Source organism: Neomonachus schauinslandi, chromosome 8, assembly GCF_002201575.2.
Source record: "Neomonachus schauinslandi chromosome 8, ASM220157v2, whole genome shotgun sequence".
Classification (NCBI taxonomy): domain Eukaryota; kingdom Metazoa; phylum Chordata; class Mammalia; order Carnivora; family Phocidae; genus Neomonachus; species Neomonachus schauinslandi.
Window position 1 is genome coordinate 38925225 of NC_058410.1, and position 18731 is coordinate 38943955.

The window sequence follows — 18731 nt, forward strand, 5'->3', positions numbered from 1 at the left end:
CAGCATCCCAGAACTCTACCCAGCAGATGCTAGTCACACCTCCCCTTGATTGTGACAACCAAAAATGTTTCTGGATATCACCAATGTTCCCCGGGAAGCAAAACTGCTTCTGATTGAAAGTTAGTGACCCAGTGTAGTACTATTTTTATTTGTTTATTAATTTATTCAGTTTAATTCATCTAAGTATTTACTAACCACCAGTTAGGTCTCAGACTGGACTTGGGGTAGAGATGCAGAGATAAACAAAGCATAGTATATGATGACTTTTTTCCTGAGGCCTTAAATTTTAGAAACCAATTAACTCATCTTTAAAAAGAGGAAAATAATTGTTATTCTGATTTTATATAGATTAAGACATCAACCTATATAGATTTAGTTGTTGGCACTCTGGATGTGAGAAAAATCCAATTTTGAAACCACAGAGCTGTCCACACATGTTAGACTAGAACTTTGTTACTGATACACTTTGGCTTTTGTGTGGTTCATTTTGTCATTGCAAGCTTCACCTAATGCTTGTCATCACTGAACACAAAGCAATGGGTAAATAGGATGGGAGGTAATCAGCCAGACACTGACATACTATACCCTTGCCTTTGGGTCTGATGTTTTGTTTAAATGACTAGGGGGAAGTGCTGAACATTCTGAAGCATTTCAGTTCATATATTCAGTTTCATGCAAAGGGGCAAGGGAGTCCTGTCCTATACTCTGCAAGAAACACAGTGACTGAAGAAAATTTTAATTAGTCCCAAATTTCATTTTGTAGAAGACTGAGGACCCAAGACATCACTCCTTGCTTATCATCACTCTACTGTGAAATGTAAGTCTAAAAAAATATGTGTGTATATGCATATATGTATATACACATACACCCATATATATCACAGTTTTTAGCAAGAGCTCCATAAATATAGAGTATAAATATGAGAAAAGGCAGTTGAGAGGAAGCCTTGACCTTGGCTTCTCAACAGAACTACCTATAGATAGGATGAACATATAATATATCCAAACGGGGATATTTTTAGAGTGAATTACAATAGAATAACAAGGGAAGATCAGTACTGACCTGAGCAAACAAGGATTTATTACTTTAGCTCTAGAGAGTTAAAAATTTAAATTCACAGTTTTAGGAGACACTGTGAATCTGGCTAGGAGCCTGGGAATCTTTATGTTTAGAAAGATCTAAGAGTGGTTACGATCACACATGATTGAGACAGAGATTGGCTGCGTTGGTGCAGAGCCGCATCAGCGGGAGGAAGCCTCTCAACAGCCTCAAGGAATGCTGAGAGGCTGTCAGTGGTTAAGGGGCTGCCCTCTCAAGGCTCCTCGAAGAACCTTGTCCATCTCCCTGACATGCCCAGTCCTGTTGACAGCCTTGTCCTACAACAGGCCCTTAAAAGTGTCCAGTAGGGCCTCTTATACCTCCTAGCTGGCTATAAGAAAGCACATTCAGATGTCCAGCCTTTTCCATTTGTGACACAGGTCTCACTTGGCCAGGTATTTGGCATTATGATATTATTTTCTACAGTAATTATCTCCTTTGGGCTATATTCTTGCAATGTCAGGTATATTATTTTTAAATAGTCAGCAAAAGTGAAATTAATGAGTCTTGGCCATCCAGTAACATCAATAGCTAATAGTTAGAAATCAAGTTAAAGGGAATTTAAAAAGTAAGTAAAAGAGTCAAACCGCTGTGAGCAACTGTGTATCACAAGCAAATACTATCCTCACACATTAGGTCTTGTTCATCTCAATGATTTTTTTTTGGTTAATGCTGACTATTGATTATACTTTGATAAAGAGGTATAAATTTAATTACTAAGTGACATCACATTATCAGTATAATCTTATTTAGTCTTATATAGAACCATTTGTTCTTGGCCAATATGATCAAGTATTGTACTTGAATGTGCTTTTAATCTTCCTTGGATACTTCTCAGTTTCCTGGTCATGTCAGCTTTTTTAGTTTGCTACCACATTTTTTTTTTAATTTATAGTTTATTCAAATAACATATATTGATTGCCCAGGACATGCTAGATGACAAGATTACAACAGTGAATAAGTTCACCAAATTTACTGTGTTCATGAATTTTAGTTTCTAGGTCTGGGAGACAGATGTTTAATACATATAAGCAAGTACTACGAAGACAACTCATGGTGATAAAAGTACTTCTGTTACGTTCCCAGAAAATAGCTAGTACAGATAATTCGTACTTATTGAACATTTTCACTGTATGAGCCCCAAACTAAGAATGTTACTCCCATGGAATCATTTCATATTTATATTAACTTTTTGAAGTTAGTATAATTAATATTCTGATTTTACTAATGGGGAGACTAAGCGAGAAAAATAGAATAACTGGCTTAGTCATTCAGGTAGTCAGGGTAAAAGCCAAGATTTAAAGCCACCCTAGCTAATGGTTCAAGCTTCTCATGTAAGCCCATGCATGGCAGATAGGGTGATGAAAACAAAGTAACTGAGAGGGAAGTATACTGTAAGTGTTAGAAGTATAGAGATGGAGACGGATGGAAACAAGGCACAGGATCAGAAAAGCTCTCCCGGACACTAGCACTGGAGACAGGTGTGCAGTTAAATAGAGTTTTGCCAAGAAAAGTAGGGATAGAGGGACACCGCAGGCAGAGGGAACGCCATGTGTGGGGAGGCAAGAGCACGCCCATCAGATCCTGTGTGAGAGGAATATGAGGATGAGGGGCGACAGGAGGTGGGGGAAGATGGGGAGTGATAAAAGTAGAGACAGGCAGAGGTCAAGCTGTGGAGAGCTTGTATACTACACTAGAGAGTTTGATTTTACTCTGTAGCTAACAGGGAGCCACTGAAGTGTATCAAGCAGGTAAATGACCTTATACAATTTGCCCTTTTAGAAAGATCATTCTGTTGCCAGTGGTTGAAAATGGATTGAAGAGTCAGACAGGCAGCAAAGAAAAGAGTTTGAGAAAGTTTATCTGTGGGTCAGTCAAGGGTCATGATTTATGTCAGCCAGTCACTGTGGGGATGGATATTATCTCTAGTAATGATAGTAGGGGGGCATAATTTCTATCACTTGGAGGCTGGGAAGGGACAGGGAGTTTGGGGAGAAGTCCTAATGGAATCCCCAGTTTCTGGCGTGACGGACTGGCTGAATGGCGCTGTTATCAGGGGAACAGCAGAATCAAGTGAAGGAGATCAGGCCCATTGCTAACTGACAGACTTCTTTCCTCATCTACAAAATGAGGAGAAAAACAGTATTTACCTCATTGACTGTGGTGAGAACTAATGAACTATAAATTGTCTAAGCCATTTAGGATAATTCTAATACATGACAGAAAACCATTTACTATTTTAATGTCATAGGCAACAGATTTTACATCATTTTGTTGCTCACTCTTTTTCACCATGGCTTAGGATAACAAATACTCCTCATTAGATTATCACCCCAAATAAACTGATGTCGGCAATATGAATTTATACAAAGAAGTCTGAAATTTGTAATAGGAACTAAATGTTGCTCTCCTCGGGACATTGCATTAAATAGCATGTTTTCGTCCTTTTGATAGATATCAGGGCATTGTTTTCTTCTGCTTATTCCATATGTGGCATATAGGTGAGGAGAGAACAACCCCATAGCTCTACCAAAGTGCCCTGCTTTCCATTCTCTGCCATTAGCCATGAGCTTCTGACAGAGAATCACATGACATGAACTACCTCAATACAGCAGAGCTTGAGCAGACCTGAAAGGACTAATCAGGGGAAATCCTCAAGACAGATCTCCCAAGCCATGTACACATTATACAGAACTATACCAGAGTGGGCTGGCCCATCAAACAGAGCAGGGTTTCAGCCCATCTTCGTTTCAATTGGGCTAGTTGCCTGTCTGCTGATTTCAGTTACAACTGATAGAAAAAAGTCAGAAAATGAGTAAAATATAAATTGCCCATACATTAATTGTTCCCTTTTTTCCACTTGGAGAGGAAGCATCATCAAATATAGAAACAATATCAACTGTACTTTCTCCTTCCCAGAGTCAGTAGTCCTTAAATAATGTATCGATTGGATATAGAATTACAGTAAAGCATTTGTCTTATACCTTTTATATGAATGCAAAAAGAATTAGGTAACTATATATTACCTCAATCATAAGTCTGACAAAGAGAAAAAAAAAAAAAAGAAAGACTGTTCCTAATAACTATCTACAATCTAAGTACCTCTAAATTCAAATACACTGTTTTGGTTGCACTGTTTACTACTATAAATAAAGTGATCAATTAATTTAATGTGACTGAAAACAGAGAAGACATATCTTCCTTGCCTTACAGGTAGGTGATAAGCACAAAATGTGTGTGTAAGTTCTAAAGCACTGAGAAGCTTAGAATCAAATAATGCAAATGTTAATGTATGCAAATACTTATGCCTGGCTTAAAAGTAACATTTACAGATGAAGATTCCTGACCAGTGTTAAGTAGAAATTAAATTATTTTTTGTCCCTAAAGAATACAAGCAACTAACACTTTTAAAGTTCTCAAAACTTTTTCTATTTTATTTTTCTTTATTATTGACTTTATCTACTTTTTCTTCATTATTCGGCACCCACCAAATTACTCTCCTTAATGGTAGACATGAAGATATTCAAGTCTGTGTCAAGTAGGTGCTACAGAAAAATTGAGCTAAATGTATGATATCTCACTCTTGGGTTTGGGGTACAGATCCCAGGAGTTTACATTAGTTAGAATATAGTTCAGTGATGTAAGATGTAGACAACAAAATACATAATGTCTAAAACTCAAGAGTTTATTTCTTGTATCATAACAGTTCCTAATAAACAGGTGGATTTCTTCCACAACAGTGGTTCTCAAAATGTTTTATCTCAAGACCTGTTTACACTCCTAAATATTATTGAAGATTCTAAGGAGTTTTGTTTACATGTATTATCTATCAATATTGATAGACTTAAAAATTAAAACCGAGCAAATAAGAAATATGTATCAATTCATTTTAAAGTAATAATAAACCTACTACATGTTAATATCAATCATATATTTTTATGAAAAATGATTATATTTTCCCCAAACAAAAATTTGATGAGAAGTGTGATATTGTTTTGTGAATCTCTTTGATGTCTGGGGTAATAGAAGACAACTGGACTTCATGTCTGTTTCTCCATTGGATCTCTTGTGACATTGTTTTAGTTGTAATATATTTTTTAAAATATAGTCTCATGATGTATTACACACAAAGGGAAAAGGAGTCTCATAGCCTTTTCAGATATTTTTAAATATTTCAAACCATAGTGAATATTCTTCTTTGATACTATACCCGGACTTGACAAGTGGTAGCTTTTTAAAGGTTAGTTGTGATGTGGAATCTGGACCATATCAATGAACTTTCATACTCTTTTATATTAAAATCCAATTGTGTGTCTTGTAGTTTGAATAGATCTTTTATCCCTGGATGATTTGTTACATCATGTGTGGAATCATTTGGAAATTTTTGATTTACTGAGTTACGCAGATGTCCCAAATGTTAACTTACTTTGTTATATAATATCAAAAAGCCACATTTACTAATATCACTGATTTTTTTCAGTGTTATTATGAAAATTTTTTCAGTTTTGAGTTACAAACCTCCTGAAGGGACCTCTGGAATCCTGAGGAGTTCTCAAATGATACTTAATGCACCACTGCTCCATACAAATGACTCAGAGGCCCTGGCTCCTAGTTTGTAGCTTTCCTATCTTCCTCAAAATCTCATTTTATCTACATCCAGGTAAAAGAAGGATAAAGAGTCTAGACAACACCTGATTCTCAAGAATTCATTTCCCTGAAATGACACACATTATTTCTGCTTGTATTCCGTGACTGTGAACTATTTATATAGTTACATTTAAGTGCAAGGGAAGGGGGGCAGGGAATGTATGTAGCCCCTGGAAAATATCTGATCATCCTGTTGCTAAAATGTTCTCAAATCATAGCTGTATATGTGATGGGCTGCAGGAGGAATTCTTTCAACCTCATCTGTTTGACAATCCAATATTTACTTCTTAAGGAATTCTAAACATGGATGAACAAAGAGAAGGTAGGTTGTCACAAATGAGATGCAGCCATAATTCTGATGCATCACTGAATCACCAGGACACAAGTAGCCAAAATAGCTGCATCTTGTTTCTATTCATATTTGCATTAATCACTCAACATTGCAACAGGCTCCTCAGGATTTCTTTCTTGCAACTTTATTAGAAAATTAAAAAGTGCTGGGGCACCTCGATGGCTCAGTTGGTTAAGCGTCTGCCTTCGGCTCAGGTCATGATCCCAGGGTCCTGGGACCCAGCCCTGTGTAGGGCTTCCTGCTCAGCAGGGAGTATACTTCTCCCTCTCCCTCTGCCCCTCCCCCTCGCTCATGCTGTTCTTTCAAATAAATAAAATCTTAAAAAGAAATTAACAAGTGCATATAGTAAAAATGTGTAAAATAGTTTCAGAGGATATATAAATTGAAAAGTAAAATTCTCCCTCTGTTCTAGTACTTGAACCCTTACTCTTCTTTTTGGTAAATTCAGTGAAAATTCTGGCATTTCTTCCAGAATTTTTATTTATTTCTTTAAAATTAAAAAAAAAAGTCAGACTAATAGAGAAATGACTCTGGTAAGGAACAGTGGGATTTTACAAGACAAAGGGGCTGCAGTAATATTTCACAAAGATAAGCCAAGTTTCATTCTTAATGTCTTTCCTGGTGTGCAAGTGACATTGTAGTTCTAACACCAGACTTCTTGATGGATTTTTCAAAATAGATACCTGACACATTTTCCTCTGTTAGAGGTACAGTACTGATTTGATGATCAGAGAAGTAAGCTTCTATATACTCTTAGACTTTTTTCCGAGCCTACAAGTAAAGTCCTCCTTTTGCATGTACAGAGCTACTGTAATCATTATCTTTACTGGATGTAAAATCTGTATCAGGGTCCAAAAAGAGACACAGAAAGCACTTTAGGGATTGGAAACTGAACTGATATAGCAGGGAATTAATTATATATATGAAAACAGAACTGAGAAGATGAACTGAGGATGTGGAAGAAGACCAAAGACTGGCAGCAGCAGGAAGCTACCCCCAATCCTAGGCTGAAGACAGACCATAGGGATAGTGCTACTGGAACCCCGGAATGGAGGCCACCATTAGAATCTGGAACCATATCCGTTATGACCAACAAGACACAGAGGAGATGTGGTCATGGTTGGGATCTCTGGCACACAGGGAGAGAAAAAGAAATATCTGGATTCTCATTTCTTTTTGCCAGTTTTCCACCAATCTTAAGAGTACCTGTCATTGGCTAAACTCAGAGAGAAGCCAGATGACCCAGAGCCTGAATGGGTCAGCTCTCTTGAGATTTAGAGTAGAGCACTAACACCACCTACTTTACAGAGATTCAATGACAGGAGATCTGTCAGTGTACCAGCACGAGTCCCATCAATGCTCAGTGGTCATCAGCAAGGGGTACCCTGCCATTGACATAAAATTCTATGAGGCTGAAAAGAGAGGACACAAAGTGAAAAAAGAAAAGAAAAGAAAAGAAAATGGATGAAGTAGATCTGAGTAGCAGAGGCGGTAGAATCTAGACCTCCTGAGACCAGCCTCTACTAGCAAAAAAGATGTTTGGTAGATGCTGTATTGTTTGTCTTGGGCCTAGCAAAGCATGAGGAATTTCCACCAGGCACAGCTGAGGTATTGCTTTTCCTGTGGAATACGCGTGTCTGCCCTGCCCCCAGCATCCATGCTGGCAGCTAGACCAGAGGCCTCAGCCTTCCCCACTCCACTCCAGAACCGTCCTTAAGGGCTGGTCCCACCAGACTGAGGAACACATTCCTTGTGTCAGCTGGGTTCATGAAGGGTTTCGCACTTCCCAGGGAGGCATTTACAAGCCCTCTCTCCTCTTAAGGAGGCCCGCAGTTCCCACAGCATACGCTCGTGGCTGGAGAGGCTCATCTCTGCCCCATCCTTTAGCTGAACAGAATTTCAAAGCCCCACATCTCTGTAGCACCACAGTCCCAATTGCAGCTGCCTTTCCATCCCTAGCATCCCTGAGGGGGCCCATACTGGTGCAAGAACCTCAGTTATAAACTCAAAAAGTACCCTGAAGGGCCTGGCCAGCATGGCTGTAACTAACAACACCCTATGGGTGTAACTGCTACCGGAGCAAGAAGTCACACTGGCACCAATAGTGTCCAAGAGGACTGGAAATTTCACTCAGCTTCTGGGGTTCAGATCATACCCGCCAGCCAGCATAGCTGACACATGGGGCACAGTTCTAATAAGCCCAGTTTCTCTGAGATTCTAGAAGGTGATGGAGATCTCACATATGTAAAAGAGAGGAAGAAGGAGTCTCTCCAGAGGAGCTCTTAAGAGTCTTTCTATGAATTTCAGGGAGGTCCCAAAACTTTTTCCATCTTGCACATGCTATGTTTTCATACTCATCACACAATCCTGCAATTCCATTTTAATTACCTATCTTCTCTGCTAGACTTTGGAAAATATGAGCAAAGACCTGGGTCTTGCTTGCTCCCTGCCATGACCCTTGGGCCCAGAGCACATAACTGATGCTCAAAAATATTTGTTGAAATAAAGAAAGGAAGGAAAATGGAAGAAAGGAAGGATTGCAATAACAGAATATTGGCAAATGACAAGATCTGAAGATTTCTGGAATACTGTTTCAAAGTATCCACTGTCAAAGACTATACTGACATTGAATGACACCTGTGTTTAGTGATATGACATTTCTTCCATCTAGAAAGCACAATATCAAATTCCTTACTAAGGCAATATGTTGCTGACTCCATAGATCAGGAAACTTTATTTGCAATCCAAAACTCATATTAAATGGATGGTATAATATAATGTTTACAAAACATCCATCAACAGTGTTGACAATACCAAAGTTCCTTCACTGAAAACAATTTGTTGATCAAGAAGTTAATTTGTAGGGAAGTACAGTCAAATTTAACCAATAGATCCATCTTAAATGCAACATGTCTTCTTTTATAAATTAGGACACCTCTAGATAAAAACAAACATCATTAATAGAATAGATTTTTACATCATTTTCCCATGAAAGAGTAAAAATCAAAGTAAGATGAATTATATTTACCAATAACAGAAAAAATAATTTTTAAAAGCCATGGTTCCAAGAAGCATCACATTATTTCATTTTGCATCATGTTAGGAAGATTGGGCTGGATGTGAGGAGGATATTTAAGTGTGTGGTTAGTTTAAACAAATGAACTGATTAAGTTTATTATCATCTGTTCTCTGATTTAATAAAGAGAGAAAACTTTTAAATTTGGAAATATGGGGGGCGCCTGGGTGGCCCAGTTGGTTAAACATCTGCCTTCAGCTCAGGATATGATCCCAGGCCCGAGTCAGGGTCCTTGCTCAGTGGGGAGTCTGCTTCTCCCTCTCCCTCTGCCTCTTCCCTCTGCTTGTGCTCTCTTTCTCTCTCTCAAATAAATGAATAAATCTTTAAGAAAAATAAATTTGGAAATATAGATCAAATTAAATTCGCTTTGGGGAAATACATAGTGCATATATTCAGGGCTAATTCTCCTTGCAGGAGATATTTAATGCCATCTTTAATGTACTAATGTATTTCACACTATGGGGTTCCATTTGGTTAGCATTCACCCGTTTTTTAAATAAAAAACATTTTGTATTCTCCAAACTGAAAAATAAACAATAGATCAAAACCATCTTATGTTCTTTACCATAAAAATCGTTGATTCAAGTTCATTATAATAATCTCACTGAATGGCCATTTTCCAAATCTCATTTAATCACACTTGGATGAAAAGAAATCATTATGTGTGTTTTTGCATGTGTGCATGTGACTAAAAGGTAATGAATACAGTATGTGATTTAGCAAGGCCAGTTTTAGTCCAAGTTGTGAATTTGTGACTTTTTTTTTTTTAAGCAGCCTTATATCTCCAATTAGGGTGCTCTGAAATCTCAATTTCTCTGCAGCTTCCTCCCCATACAAACGCTTCAAAGCTCATTGCTCCTTTGGCCTTTTCTGCTACCTACAATCAGAATCTTCCCTTACATTGTACATTCATATCCAGTGTAAGCCACACACAGGCACCATCAGATGCTACTATCTCTCAGGGGTCTATATTTGAATGGAGAACAAAGGGTTAATCTGAGATTGAGCTTTAGATAAAATGTGTGGCAGAACTTGGGTCCAGAATTTTTGAGTCGTTATGTTTTTGATGGAGGTCTGGGAGTTAAACTCTTTCGATAGAGGTGTTTATTCTGACTGGAAATTTCTCTGCTCCTTCATTTAGAAAGTGTCCTTCTCCCCTTTCTTTCTGAATTCTCTCTCTCTCACTTCCTGGATAAAATGATAATACCAACCACATCTTCTCATGAATGGATAGAAGCAAAAAGGGAATATAATTTCTCTGACTAAATGGGGAGCAACTCTTCCGATTTTCATCTGCTCTACCTTGATATTTTTTCCTTGTTGGATACTTCATCTGCTGTGTAGAGTCTCTGCTGGTTCTTTTTGGGTAGTTATTAATACCTAAATGAAGCAAAATCTATCTGGATGAGCAAGAGCAGATCTCCTAGCACAGCTATATCTTTATAGAGTTTATTAAAATGTTATTACTTCATTAATTCATTGTAATGAAATCTTCATCTAATTAACTCATATAATTAATCAACTTGTTAATTTGTTTTTGTAACAAACATATAGGGAGCTCCTACTGGCACTGTGCTCAATGCTTAGAATACACAGAAAAATTCCTGTTTTCACAGGAGAGACTGACATTATACAAGTAGACACATAAATGTAAAAAGTAATAGCAGACTATTATAAGGGCTATGATTAGAAGCAAAGATGGGTAACAGGAGTGAGAGCTGGAGCAGTTATTTTAGACAGAATAGTCTAAGATCTTTTGAAGAGCTGACCCTTAACTGGAGACCTATATGAAGAAAAGCAGTTGTAGGGAATGAGACAGTCTGAGGAACAAGGTTTTGGACAGAAGAAATAACACATAATGAGGACCTGAAGCAAGAACGTGATTGGAGGGTTGAGGAATAGCAGAAGGGAGCATGCTGGAGAAAAGTCTGCAAGGTGAACACAGGGGCCGGAGGGGCTGGGGAGCCTGGCCAGAGTTGTTTCAGACAGTGTCTTGCATGTGTTAAATGCTTTCCTATAGAATTATCTTTATTATTATAGTTTTAGAATTTTATTTCTGATTTTAAAAGAATTGTAAAATAAACTGCATATGGATGTATCATAACTTACTTAACTATTCTCTTACTGTTGGGTATTTAGATTGTTGCCAGATATTTTCCCCTGATATATACAATGCTTTTTATGTCTTGGCACAGAACACTTTGTCCCAATTTCTAATTATATCTATTACAGGACACTTTCATATTGCTTTTTAATTACTAATAATTTGTTTAAAAACAAACAAAACTTAAAACCTTGCGTGTAAGGAACCAACCCAAAAAACGGATGCTAAATCAGTTCACTTGCTAGTCAGTTCCGAACACTAATTTGCTTAATTGGTTCAATTAGCATGAAGCTAATGTGGTAACAGTTACAGGCAAATGACTGCATGGGCTCCCAGCACTGCTGCTCAGCTTCATGAGCCCGCATCCATGAATTTCACAGGTCATAGGTAACACCTGACAACCATGTTGATGGCTCAGCACATCTGTATCACTATTGTTAGAAAATCAATGTTAAGTTCACTCTCGTGGGCCACTCCATTCATCTACACTCTCCCCCTCTTTTTCTTCAAAACCTTGACTTCCTTTTTTCTTTTTTCCTTAAAACTTTACTCCTCGTGAAATGTCAGTCAGAGAAAGGCAAATACCATATGATTTCACTCATATGTGGAATTTAAGAAACAAATCAGATGAACACAAGGGATGGGAAGGAAAAATAAAATAAGATGAAAGCAGAGAGGGGGGCAAACCATAAGAGACTCTTAACTCTGGGAAACAAACTGAGGGTTGCTGGAGGGGAGGTAGGTGGGGAGGATGGAGTAGCTGGGTGATGGGCATTAAGGAGGGCATGTGATGTGATGAGCACTAGGTATTATACGCAACTGATGAATCACTGAGTTCTACCTCTGAAACTAATAATACAGTATGTGTTAATTAAATTGAATTTAAATTTAAAAAGCTCAAAACACTTTACCCCTCAAATTGATGCTTCTTGCCCCTTACCTTACTGAAGCACAGTGAAACAATTAAAAGAGAGTTTATTGTCTCACCATTAATCCTCTCGCTCAACCAGCATCTATAACCATCAGCTCTGCATTTTCTTGCAACAGATGCACCGTCTTTGTTCCTATCTAAGGTCAAACCCTCCACTTGAGTACTGGATCTCCTCCTCTACTCTCAGCTCTTCAAGAACTTTGCTCCTATAGCGTGAGTTTCTCTCTTTCACTAGATGGTCTCCATGAGCATACAAACATTCTCCAATATCTGCATGGACAAAGCATATAAAAACAAACCAACCTCCCTAGCCTGTCCTACGTCTCTTCCCCTGCAGCCCTGTTTCTCTACCTCTTACAGGCAACAGTTCTGGAAGAAGCTGGCATTACTCACTCTCTTCATTTTCTCCCCTCAGCTCATTTAATAAAGTTTTCTTTACTATTTCTCCTTCAACACCATTTTTTTTCTGAAGTCTGCAGTAACTCCCACTTTCCTATGTTTGATATTCTGTTTTCAATCCCCATTCTTGTCACAATTTATCATCCCTCCATTTTAATTTTTTTAACTCAACCTCTAGGACACTAGTCTTTGCCTTTCTTCCTACTTCACTGTCTACTCCTCCCTCATCCCTTGTCTGTGTCCTCCTCTCCCAGACCTGCCAAGTTGTAGAGCCCCCAAACACAGTCCTTAGTTCTCTTCCTTTCCCTATGTGTCTTCCCTAAGAGATCTCCTTTCGTGTGCCTTTAAACCCTATTTTTCTACTGATGAATCAAGTTGACATCTACTGTTCAAAACCTCTTTTATTATTATCTTTTACTTTTTAAAAATTGAAGCATAATTAACATTCAATGTTATATTAGTTTCAGGTGTACAACATATTAATTCAACAATTCTATACATTATTCAGTGCTCACCAAGATAAGTGTAGTCACCATCTGTCACCATATATTATTACAGTATTATTGACTATATTCCCTATGCTGTACTTTCCATCTCCATGACTTATTTATTTTATAACTGGAAGTTTATACTTCTTAATTCCCTCATTCCCACCCCTCACCCACCTTCCTTCTGGCAACCACCAGTTTGCTCTCTGTATTTAAGAGTCTGTTTTTTGGTTTTTTTTTTTTTTTTAATATTCCACATGTAAGTGAAATCATATGATAGCTATCTTTCTCTGTCTGACTTATTTCACTTAGCATAATACCCTCTAGGTCCATCCATATTGTCACAAATGGCAATATCTTTTTTTTATGGATGAGTAATATTCTAGTGTATGTGTGTGTGTGCACGTGCACACGGGCATGTGCGTGCGTGTGTGTGTACCTCTTTTAAATGAAAGACCTACATATCCTACTGTTTACTTGACAAGACTGTTTGGATGTCTAATGAGCAGCTCAGATATGATATGGATAAAATACAGCAACTGGTTCTGCACACATACCCCTCCTCTCTTCTTAGATCTGCTCCCTGTCTTCTCCTCATCTCATTGAATGGAAACACTGAATTCTCTTAATGGCTCAGGCTCAACCCCGATCATTCACTTCCTCCAGCCTGCATCCACAACATTAATAAATCCTGGTGTCCTAACTTCATGTGACATCAAGAACATAACCAGATATAATCTTTAATGGCATCATCATACATTTGACATCTGTCACTGTCATCACTGCCACCCCTCCTTTCAATCCAAATCATTTATAACTTATATGTAAAAGCATCCAAACTAATCTTCCTTTTGCTATTCTTGTCCCCCTACAGAATATCTTCACAATAGTCCTGGTGATATTCTATAAATAGAAAAGTATTCTATATTGAATGTCTCATCACACTTAGAATAATGTTTAAACTCTTTACATTTTCAGAAAATGGAAAAATATGAGTTATTTTATACTGTGCTTAAGTTCATTCAAATACAAAAATCAACCTATAATGTTCAAATATTTTTAACAAAGACTAGTTTTTTAGTGAAGCATGTTAATATGATATAGAAATAAAAAAACTGAACAAGAATTAGAATAATAATGCAGAATAGTATTTGCCAGCAATTTAGATATATGTGATTTTGACACATAAACTGAGGTTATACTCTGAAAATAAAAGAAAATTAAATGCAAAGTCACCACATAGGGCAATTTGTTTTTATTAATGTTAATATTTTTTTTTTAACAATTTCCAAACTGTGTAAGTATGTTTCCCTAAAGAGTACACTTCAATATGAAGAAGCTTGAGTTTCCTCTCTTTTCATTCAGTTCATCGATTAGGACAAGCAAACAACAACAACAAAAATCATTAAAAATCCTAAGGACAACAATCCTAGTGAGTTTGAAAGACTGGCTTTCCTCCATCTGGGTAGGGCAACATCCTCGAATGAGCAGTCAGCTCCAGAAAACACAAATGCAGATCGAACAGACCCCGGAGATCTGAGGACGATAGAAGTCACAGACCGCCCACCTCGTGTGCTGTTCGAAGTTTTGACTTTTCATGTTGCTTTTGCTTTTAACACATTCTGGGAGAATATAACTTGAAATGTGGCCCAAAACGTGGTCAAATATTGATAGAGATTACAAAATATCCTATGAGACTATGAAATTCTGAAGCCAAATTCCTTCAAGGAATAACACTTTGTATGATCATTTACATTATTTTGTCACTGTAGCTTTTTTGTGGTACCAATAAATGTATCACCCAAACCATTTCAGTTTCTCCTTTACTCTGAACATATAATTGCTTTATTCCCCTCCTTTTTCAATCTTCATATGTCTTCAGATTTAGTAATTTCATAGTTGTCAGGGAAAATACTTGGGTTTGTGTTTCATTTGCATTTTTGCTTGTCTGTTTGACATTGTTTTCCAAATGGGATCATGTCACTTGTGCCCCTATAGAGAGATTTTGATCTTATGCAATACTCAAGAGAACAGAATCATTCAGAAAATAAAAAAGCTTACAACCAGGCAAATGATCTAAACCTGGAAAATGTTATAACCCTTACAAATCACATTTACAATATTTTTCTACTTTTTTTTTAAAGATTTATTTATTTGAGAGAGCGAGAATGAGAGAGAGAGAGTACATGAGAGGGGGGAGGGTTAGAGGGAGAAGCAGGCTCCTCGCTGAGCAGGGAGCCCTATGCGGGACTCGATCTAGGGACTCGATCCAGGGACTCCAGGATCATGACCTGAGCCAAGGGCAGTCGCTTAACCAACTGAGCCACCTAGGCGCCCCTTTTCTACTTTTCTAAAAGAAACCCATAAAGTTGCTACAACTTGCACTTTTTTTTTTTAAAGATTTTATTTATTTATTTGACAGAGAGAGAGAGAGAGATAGCGAGTGGGGACACAAGCGGGGGGGGGGGGCGGGGGGGAGAGGGAGAAGCACGCTCCCCGCTGAACAGGGAGCCCGACGCGGGGCTTGATCCCAGGACCCCGGGATCACGACCGGAGCCGAAGGCAGACGCCCAAAGACTGAGCCACCCAGGCACCCCTACAACTTGCACTCTTAACAACGATGGAATTAGTCACAGACTGAGGCCCTATTATTCCAGGGATAGAAGATTGCTGTGAAACACTCTTTTCTCATTATTTCATTAGCAATTAATACTTTATGGTTTTTGCACTGTACATTCACATCCACTTTATCTATTAGATTCCATTCTGCTATCTTTGTTTTCAAATTGTGCTTCTGGCTTTATATTTTCTGAGGAATAATTTAAAGAGAAAAAAAATATCCAGCAGTACTAATTATTTGGCTAGTTGGCAATATTAAACTCAGCTATTTTTTTTTTCCATTGAGAAGAAGGAAACAAGAAGCAAAAAGACAAGAAGAATCGAACTCATTATGCTGCACACTATGATGCCACAGTTAACATATGATATAAATGCGTTGAGTAGTAAGTAGTGGGGGGTCTGGTGTACAAAATGCTTAATGGATTAATTTTAGTGCTCATAAAATCCGAGTGCAAAAGCTCGAGTCCATCCATTCTGCATGCTGCCTGGTGAATCTGGTGTATCCAGAGTACCCCCAGGAGGGTCACAGCCCTTCCGAATGCCTCGCTAGCTACAGATCTCTTCAGAAACAATTGCGGGTTGTGCCAAATTGTATGATATTGGTTCCCCTCTCGGGACTAACTGAGAGTACCAAACTCATTCTCACCAGCAATTCAAATGAAAGATGTGAGGACCTGTCACTAGAGATTTTTTTCTGTCAGAGTGGAAAAGGGACAGAGTGTTCCTACGGTATCAATGTGCTACTTTGCTACCAAATGCCTAATCTTTACAATATGAAAAAGATGACATTTCTTGAAATACCTCCTAATTACTGCAGTTTTATATATTATACTATCTATGAGCGTGGAAACCCTGGAGTCCTGCAGTTACCATCAGACCCATTCTTCTAGCAGGTCACATGTGCTAATGAAGGGGAAAAGCTAATTATATTCTAATAAGTGGCTGTTTATTAGTGAGCCATCTTTCTCTTTTTACCCTTTTAAGCTGCTTTTCTGGTTGCATCAGGCTGTATACACATTTTGCTTTACTAACTGTTGAAAATAAATCTTCAAAGAAGAGCAGGTGAAGTAACGCTTTAAGTGCTATGTTGGAACATAAAACAACTTAAATATTTCAAAATTTCCTCACACAATTCTCAATCAGGTCAGAGATTTAAATAGTCTCATTTTCTTTGTATTGCTTTGTGTCTAATAACAGTATTTACAGAACATTGCTCCCTGGTTACCTATAGTGTACTAAACTACCAATCCAAAGGTTCAACTGCATTTTTAATGTGAATTTTAAGTACAGGAGGGAAGAGAGTAGTTCAGTTACCATATGAAAAGCACAGAAGATAGTCACTTATTTGCTCTTTCTAGCCAAACAACCCTGGGTGCCAGAAGTAAAAAAACAAACAAACAAAACTTCATTTATTTCACTATTTAACATTGTTTGAGTTGTATTTTTATGATTTCCCACAGTTCATCAATTATCCCTGAGAGAATCTGTAGACAAAGAGATTGACATTCTGCCCTCTAAAGCTAATTTGGCAACTGCCAATCTCAATTTAGTTTCCAAATGAGTTCCAGGGGTCATGTTAGGATAATGGTTTAGAGTGAAGGGTGTGATTTTGATAAGGTTATCCCAGATTGAGAACACATGGGGCTGGGTGGACCATGCTGAACTGGATGTAATTCTCAAGTAAATTTTGCAACTATTCCAGGATCTAAGGGCCTACTTAATAGGAGATCATTCTGAAGTGGAACAATTATTCCAAGGTTTTTAAAAAATTGCAGTGGTTTTCAACTTAAAAAAATTTAAATTTAAAGCCATGGGACTCACAATGCAAACATGTTTTCATATTCTTACATGGGATCTGTAAGTAAAAGACCTATAAAAGCATAACTGGGGATAGAAAAAAGTGCTGTTCTAGGAGGATCTCTACAGACTAGGCTCTGGAGACAAACAGGAATGGCAATTGTGTAGACCATGTTTGTATCTGCTTTCTTTTTATTTCCAGCAGGATACTATCTTGGAATATTAATCTGTGTGCTTTATTTTTGATACTTATCTTTTACAAACTTTCCCTAGTGAGTCACTGACATCCTCATTGCTTCAAAGAGAATTATCATTGTTTTAGTAGCAGTACAAAAAAAAAGAAATGGCTAGTGCTTGATTTTTTCTTTTTTCTTCTTCTTCTTTTTTTTTGAACTTCCAAAAGACCTTCTCAAAGTCCCTATCAGAAATAAAGCTTTGGGGGCACCTGGGTGGCTCAGCCCGTTAAGCATCTACTTCGGCTCGTCATGATCCCAGGGTCCTGGGATTGAGCCCAGCAGCTTCTGGCTCCCTGCTCAGTGTGGAGAGCCTGCTTCTTCCTCTCCCTCTGCCCCTCCCCCAACTCGTGTTCTCGCTCAATCTGTTCTCTCTCTCTCTCAAATAAATAACCTTAAAAAAAAAAAAAGAAAGAAAGCTTTGAAACCAAAGTTTTTGATTTATAAGAAAAAAATAAAGGTTACTGAAAAAGAAAATTTGGATAAGGAAAACCACATGTAGTGCATTTAATAGCAGATTGTAAAGTGAACAGTTATGACCATATTAGCCCAAACCTAAAGAGAATGTACTGGGTGTAGCTGATGAAGTGGTAAAGGGTGTGCCTTTGAATGCACAGCAGATCCTAAGCAATGTGGACTGCAGCTGAATCAGCATTCTGAGGCTGACACATTGAACTCTGCTAGAAGTACAGAGACTTAGGGGAGCCACGTCAATACCCAGAGACCATTCTGCCACTCCAGGGAGATGCTCAACTTGCCTATTCTCATTGTTCCTTCTCTGGGAAGATCTTCTACCAACATTTTACATGTATGATGCCTGTGAATCACCCAGCTTGAAATAGCAAGAAATAATGCTTGTTCACGCCCCAAACTTTGCTAATGCTCATGGGGACTCTTTTAGGTGGAAGGTCCTCCTTTCAGTACCCAAAACATGGTTAAGCTCCACAAAAGAAAGGATGGGATTCTTGATACTGATAAGAGCGTTT

At 38.0% G+C, this 18731-nt stretch overlaps 1 protein-coding gene across 2 annotated transcripts in view; it reads right to left on the minus strand.

Moving 5' to 3' along the window:
• The window catches only part of NKAIN2 (sodium/potassium transporting ATPase interacting 2), a 996525-nt gene that overhangs the window by 427192 nt on the left and 550602 nt on the right, over positions 1 to 18731 (minus strand). The window contains exon 2 of one of the 2 annotated variants that reach the window (XR_002480490.1): positions 14615 to 14632. The exons of the other annotated variant lie outside the window; for it this stretch is intronic. The gene's annotated coding sequence lies outside the window, so the exon portion shown is untranslated. Of the gene's footprint in view, positions 1 to 14614; positions 14633 to 18731 lie in introns of those variants that run through there. 2 annotated transcript variants of the gene reach the window in all.